Source organism: Mauremys mutica, chromosome 7 (genome assembly GCF_020497125.1).
Source record: "Mauremys mutica isolate MM-2020 ecotype Southern chromosome 7, ASM2049712v1, whole genome shotgun sequence".
In the NCBI taxonomy this organism is placed as follows: domain Eukaryota; kingdom Metazoa; phylum Chordata; order Testudines; family Geoemydidae; genus Mauremys; species Mauremys mutica.
In genome coordinates this window covers 79,078,326-79,086,383 of record NC_059078.1, presented here as the reverse complement: position 1 = coordinate 79,086,383, position 8,058 = coordinate 79,078,326, and positions in this window count along the sequence as shown.

The following is an 8,058-nucleotide window of genomic DNA, read 5'->3' as shown; positions in this document are numbered from 1 at the left end:
AATTAAAAAGTTTCTAATTTGCATGAATGTAATCCTGTTTGAAGAGGACTATGTTAATGTGAACTAGGAACCTTTTAGTTTGTGCCCACATGCCATTCATCAGGCTATTCTGCCACGTGCAGTCACAAGGAGAAGGCAGCTGCAGCCTGCATCAGAGGATGGAGCAAACTGATCTTTAGACACTGGTTGCAGAAGGCAGCTTGTAAAGAGAGTTTGCAAACAAAACCAAAACTGTCTAGTAAACAGCACAGTTTCTATTTCTTCCTCTAGTCCCATCTTATGAAGGGTGGACTAAAGATATCATAAAAAGAACAGGAGTACTTGTGGCACCTTAGAGACTAACAAATTTATTTGAGCATAAGCTTTCATGGGCTACAGCCCACTTCATCGGATGCCTAGAATGGAACATATAATAAGAAGATATATATACATACAGAGAACATGGAAAAATGGAAGTAGCCGTACCAACTGTAAGAGGCTAATTAATTAAGATCAGCTATTATCAGCAGGAGAAAAAAACTTTTGTAGTGATAATCAAGATGGCCCATTTTAGACAGGAGATCAAGAAGTACATCATGGCGTGAGTGCAGGCTGATTGGCCATGGCATGAAAATTGTGGGATGTGATATGTACAACTGCATGACCAACTTTCCCTCTGTATTTTCTGGTTTTCAGAAGTTTGAGTTTTGCTTAGCTTAATGTTCTGCAAAGAGTTGGCATACCACCAAGCAATGTAGCTCACCCTCCACCCCCCCACCATTGAATTCATGTAATTGTTTATAGAAAAGTATCACAATCCCTACCCAGCAGCTTAGACTGTTCTGCACATGGGAATACAGTGCAAATCAGGTATAGAATATGTGTGTCATTTGAAGATGTGGTGGGACATGGAGTAAACAGAGGGTGATCGTTAAAAAGTATAAATGCAGGAGGATAAATGAGCAGAATTGTGAGCCTCACGGGTGGGATTTAATTATTTCAACAGACAGAGAGTTAGGAGGAATCATAAGCCATGGTCAAGAGATGGCTTTTTCTGAGATAGATGCCCTGATTCTCTTCAAATGCAATTAGGCACAGAGCAACAGGGATGCTGTTCCAGATGGTACGGCAGTACAAAAGCATTATCTACCAGCCACTGTTGAGAGAGGAGAAGAGGGAAATAGCTAGAATTTGATATTTGAGGAGCATAGGGAATGAGCGGAATAGCAAGCCATGTGGTCAGAGAGACTGGGGGAAGGGATAGCAGCCACACAGCCTTATCTGTAGGCCCTGTGCTCCTAAACCCAGTGCTCTAATATGCAGGGGTATTTTTTTATTTTTACAATTTTGGTTTATCTGTTTTCCTTGGTCACAGCAATGTACATTAGCCTCTTATCCATTTCATTAGCTTTCACAATCCAGAGCTAATAAGGCCAAGAAAATGTAAGTATGTGTTTCTCTGCCCCATGGGATGACTTTGTCTGACATATGGTGACCCAAATTTAAAGAATCATGGAGCTGTAGATTTTAACAAATAAGTGACTGCTGGCAAATCAAATGCTGATGAATGTATACACTGAGCAAATACCTTTTGAACTAAAATTGCTCCTATTTCTAGTGTCAGGCAAGCAACAGTAAATCTCTAAAGGAGTTAATCTGGTTATAATCTCCTCTGCTGTGTGCCTAGGTCTTAGTTGCAGGATGATTACATTGCTGTCAGCAGGAGATGGCTGTTAATTGATTTGAAATGGTCATCTTCTGCAGTATGCACCTGACTTATTTATTTTAGGGAGTGAAAGCATCTGATAAACATTCTGGCTCAGACAAAGGTGCTGAAAGAAAGTGGGGGTTGCGGGCAGGGAGGGGAAATTGGATTTCCCTCAAAGGAGTTGTTTAGAGAATACACAGCACATTTTCAGAGAAATAAATTCAAAGGAAAAAACTCTCCTTCCCCAGTAACATTTTAGCTTATAAGACCTAAATATATCTGCATATTCCAGCATGCCAGTCTTGATACACACATACAGGAAAGCCAAGTTCAAGAATTTCATTCACATAAAGATTTGAAATCAATAACAACAGCTATGTTAAAAAAAGTTAGTGGTTTAAATGGTCATGATGGATTGAGACATAGTGGCTCCTTTCCTGGTCTTCATAAGCCCACACCTGGGAGCTCTGAACTGGAGGGCTGGTGACCAAGTTAGCTCTGTTGTGCTTCTATAACCTGGCCATTCTAATGACTAAGGCTATGTCTACACTACAGTATTTGTTGTCAAAATGTAAGTTGTTCAGGGGAGTGAATATTCCACACACATCCCCTCCGAGTGACATAAGTTACACCCACATAGGCGCTCGTGTGTACAGTGCTATGTCTCTCCCGTCAATATAGCTTATGCTGCTCACGGAGCTTGTTTTTTTATGCCAACAGAAGAGCTCTCTCCTGTCAGCATAGAGTGTCTTCACCAGACGCACTGCAGCAGTACAGTGCGCCACTGCAGCACTGTACATATCGACATACTCTAAGTCTTTTCAGATGTAACTGTTTTCATAAATGTCACATCTTTATGCAGCCAACCCCTTATTTCCTACTGTGACTTAGTACAGAAAGTGCTTTAAGGCCCAATCCTATGAACAGATGCACGTAAAGCGTTCCATTGTGTTTAATGGGCTTACTCATGTCAGTTACATGGGTGGGTAAAAGGTTACAAGGTTAAGCCCTTGGACCAGATAACTGTTTTGTCTTTAGAAAAGTGGCAAGAATTCACTTATAATTGCAATGAGGAAAACAAGTTAATAGCAATGTTAATAGCAGTACAAACTTAACAGGAAGTAAGCTCACTGTCTTTGAGACAGGAAGCCTGTATACTTGCCTCTATACGACACACGCTGTTCTTAGCACTGATGAAAAGTTGAAGAGTCTGATAGTTTACCCACATATTTTCCATTAATTTTAATGACAGATGTGTGGCTACTTCTCCAAAGGTGCTTTGAAGATATTTTAGCTCTAAGAAGGCTCCTGTCTTTTTTCCTTTTTTGAAATAAAGATAAAGCCTTGATCCTGCCCCCACTGAAGTCCATCAGAGTGCCATTAATGGGAACAGAATTGGGACTGGTGAGAATGGCTTGGAAAGAAAGAATATAAATGCTCTGAAACATTGTTTCTCTAATACATAACCAGAAATGAAAATCAGAATTACTTTAATATTACTATTCTTCAGTTTATTTGTTTTCTTATATAATAGTCAGTGTTTAAAAAGTAAATAAACAAGAGCTCTGGCTTATAAACCTTGCATCTCAGGGCATAAGTCAGTCTCTAACTACTGGGAGTTAGGAGGAAATGTTACCTGGGAGTAATATAGCCCATAACTGTGAACTGTAGGGTTTCTTTCTCTGAAGCATCTGGTGCTGGCTACTGTCAGAGACAGAATACTGGACTCGATTGATCATTGATCTGGCAATTCTTGTGTTCCTATGTATTGTATGGTTGATGGGTTTTAATTCTTGTTAATCTCATAGAGCCTGGGCTAGGCACATTGATCTAAATCAATAAAATATGGTTTGTTTTTCAGCAAAGAGTTTTTTAAATGATCACTTTTGCATGACAAGATAAATTGCTGACATTCATATTTTACCCCTTGATTTGGAGCTAGTGCAGAAGCCTTTTCTAATACAACAGCCAGAGCGGGAACTGTTGCCCTATCATGTGACTCATTACTAACATATCAGCTCCATACCAAGAGGAGGTACTATTTGAAATTAGTTTAGAACAGACCTGAGTTTATAGATTGTTGCACTGTTGCCAACCTTCTTACCTAGGATTTAGCCTACTGAGTCAAATCTTTGTTCTGTCAGAACTTGTATCCTACCTCTAGCGCTGGTCAACATCTGGCATTTCAGAAGAAGGCACAAAAACAAGGGACTGCAGTAGCTGTTGTGCAATGTTGTACTCAGAGGGAAAAAAATTCATCATGATCTCTGTGGTGAATGATCTCTTGCCTCATGTCTTGAAGCCTGAGGATAGATTGCCCTTGTCTGAGTAAACACAATGACAAATGCTATTCCTGCTTTTCCCAGCATTTGTCTGTATTTTCAAGGAGAAATATATTGGGCCAGACCCTTGCCCAATAGTGTAAATCAGGATAATGAAGTCAATGGAGGAAACTCACCTGATGAGGTTCTGGCTAATTGTTAAATATGTGCTCTGCACAGTGCTATATTTTAGGTCTTTAACTTAAGGGTCAATGATCTCTGTGTTTGCATATAGCCCAAACTGAAGCTCATATGAGCTACTTTGTTCCCCTTGGCTAGAAGTGAGACAACACAGGTGAGAGTTGTGTGTACATTAGGAAAATGAGATCACATTGACAACAGGTGTCAAAAACAGCTCCCCCACCTCAATTCATGTTACAAATGTTGATGAGGAGAGGGTCAGCCATCTTCAAACTCACTGTAGGAATGCATCTGAGACTCCTCCTGCTAGCAGATATCTAGCACGCTTCACTACAATACAATGCATGCTGAACTCTGTTGACCTGTCCACACTGGCAGGTTAGACATTTTCCACATAACCTGATGGGGAGCTGGAGTTGGGGGAAATAGTTTGACATCCATTGTCAAAAACTGCTCATTTTTCTAGTGTAGACTGGACCTCTGAGTCTGGGTGCAGATTGTGCTAAGAATAGCATCTGAAGACTGAGGGCTACATGGAGGCTGTTAAACCACAGCACTGTGAAGGAGCCAGGCCGAGTCACCACACAACTTGATTGCATAGGCTGCTGTAGATGAACTTCAGCTAATGGAGTAACTCCACCATGACCCAGGCAGGCTTTTTTATTTGATGTGGGCCAGCCATTGGAGGGAGACATGGCCACAGTGTATTACAGAAGCAGGAAGCATGGAAATTGTACATGCAAGAACTTCACAGAGTAGTTTGAGAAGCCTCTTATGAAAATTTGTCCGTTAAAGTCCAATGTTTTGAAAAGAAAGACCATCAGTTTTTCTCTAGATGCACCCTGGGGCCTTTTTTCACTAGGTGACTTGCGTTTAACCTTGATTTTTAACAATCAAGTGAGGTGATACTGTACTGACTGGTCAGTGCAGGCCAGGACAAGTCACGTTCAGCGTCAGCTCAGCTGGTTGCCCACAAACCATCACCTATGTGACTAGCTGACATGGTGTTGAATCTGTCTACATTGACCATTTAGCATCAGGTCAGCTAACTTGGTTGTTAAAAATTGAGTTAAAACACAATTGTATTTCCCAGTGAAGGCAAAGCCTTTAAGAGGTTCAGCAAGCAACGCAGGTTTAGGGGCACCAGAAGGGAAATTTGATGGCAAAAGAACATGGGGCAGAAAAAAGAAGACAATAGATGGAAGATGTGGATTTGAACTAGGGTGGTTCATCCACAAAAAGATGAGCAGAGAATGTACAAAATGGGCTACCCTGGTTGCAAACCTCCAGTAATGGAGATGCCTCCTACCAAAAAAGAGAAGAAAGCAAAGCTGTGTGGTGAATTGGAGAAAGTGCCTTTCTTTTTAATATTATGATTTTTCAGGTTTTTCCAGTCTTGCAGGCATACTAGGGACTCATCTAATGCAGCACAGTCTTGCATTCAGGGAGAGTGAGTGTATCATGGTGATAGGTTGGACATCATCAACAACCAAGGAAATAGACTCATCTCACAAGGAAACCCACGTGGTAAGAGTTTGTATGAAAGGCTGTTGAGAACTCAGTTCAAAGCTCCTGTTCACACACATTCTGGGTGCAAACTTTGTAAATCTGGTTCCTTGGAACGAAGATCTAAGAGGTTCTGATCATTTTTAATGGTTCATTAATCCTCTTTACACATACAATCTGTTCAGTACTCAATTAAGCAAATAGCACAAACATCTGGCACTCAAGGGAAGTCCTATGACACCATCAACAAACCAAACATCACCAGAACAAAGCATGACTTTTTATTCTTCTGAACTATGAGTGTGCTTAGGAGTGTCCTGTGCAGAGTCGGACACACCAAAATAGGGCTGAGAGATTCTGAAGCCTTGTTACTTGCACTGTCAGACCAAAAAATAAAGCAGCCTGAGACACAGGGATAGATCAGGCCCAAACATACTTTTCTTCAACCCAGTTTCTTACTATCCCAACTTCCTGTTCTATTCACACATTCCTGTTCCAGCTGCCTTTAATTACATCTCTGATCCCTAGGGGCCGGATTCTGTTGAAATCAGTGGGAGTCTTTCCATTGATTTGAATGTGCTTTGGATCAGACCATAAACGTATCTCAGACATGGAATCACAAGGATCTGTAGTTTAGTGGACTGAGCATAGACCTGGAAGTCAAGAACTCCTGACTTTTAATTCTGTCTCTGCCACTGACTCAGTGCATGACCTTGAGCAAGTCATATAGCCTCTCTGTGCCTTGGTTTCCCCTGTTTATAAAACGAGGATAAAACAGTGATGCTCACTTTTCTGCCTCACATGCGGTTGTGAACATTAATTAATGTTTGTAAATGTCTACATAAGTTCAACTGTATAGATTCCTGAGATATAAGATGGTTAAATAACCACCAGGAACCAATAATAGCAACAAAACTTTTAATTCTAAGTATAATATGAATATAACATCTAACATTCTTAGCATGGCTGAAGCTGCCAATATGATTTCCCCATATTAATATATATAAAAATCTGAAACACATGTATAGTGGGCATGGATGTGGCTCCAGATGCCGAAATGTATGCGTCATATACTATAAAGCATATTGTGATATATGAATTTCTGCACATGTAAATTCCTAACTGCTAGTATGCATTTCAGCATTAAATGTCTGTTACAATATGTGATGCATATTAACGTATGACATGGAGAATTGATATTAGAAGTTTTAGCCATACTAAGAATATTAGATGATACTAAAATGTATACATTAAATACTGAAATTCATACTTTCTATATGAAACACATATGTGCTAATGACCCCTCATAAAGCTGTCTAGACACTTGTTTCCTGGTACAAGCCTCTGCCCCTGAGCAGGCTGAATCCTGTATGTTTTTTCCTTGAAATTTCAGTGCATCCTGGGCTGCAGAGTACCCATTCTTTCTTCTCCCCTCCTCCTCCTTTTGGATCTTCATCAATTAATACACAAATGACATTTAACAGTAGACTTCTAAGATTGCAACATACTTTCTTGCTGACATGATCAGGTTGTGATGATTTTGAAGACTTTGTTATAAGTAAGAACAAAAAAGGGGAATGATTAATTGTGTGTGCCATCCATAGAACCTGATTTTTGCACATGAAAACCAGTTTCAAGATGACATTTGCCTGTGCAGGAAGCATCATGATGAATCTCAGACACACACTGTGCACACGGGCTTGTTTCCTTTATGCTCTCTGTGGCCATGAAAACATCTGTGCATGTTCAAATAACTGTGCATCTGAGAAAGGACTTGCAATGTGATATGAGCTTCCAGGTCTGAAGTGCAGGCAAGATTCTGACTATGTAAGGATGTCCAAATATGCTAAGCGAGACACCAGCTGATCAACCCAGTTCAGCACACTCTGTTTGCTGGATTTGGGGGAATCAGAGTAAGAGGTACAGAAGTCACCCTTAAAAGGCAACATTTGCCAACAACTAGCACATGGCAGTATCTAAGATTACCACTGTTTTTCTACTTAGAATAGCAGATACCTGTATCAGATGTGGGGTAGCACCTTTTTAGTTCTACTATATTGTACAGTGTATTCTGCAGAGGCAGATTAAACCATGATCTTTGGGATCTGGGTTCTGCAGTCACAGAGGGCCCTGAAACACTGCTTCAAATGCTGGATTTAGGCAGAAGGTGATACACAATTGGTCAATGGTTTCTCTATTCACCCCTTAAATCATACCATGACATGACTTAAGGGGAAGGATAGGTAACAGCTGGGAGTCAGGTTGTTCATGTGCAACCATCATGTGTGATGATATATATGTCCAGCTGTTCTAGAGGGAACAAACTATGTAGAAAAGGGAGAGAAGGTCACATCTATTAGACCTGGGTCCATTATAGTCAGTCCATTTCTGGTAATATGCCAC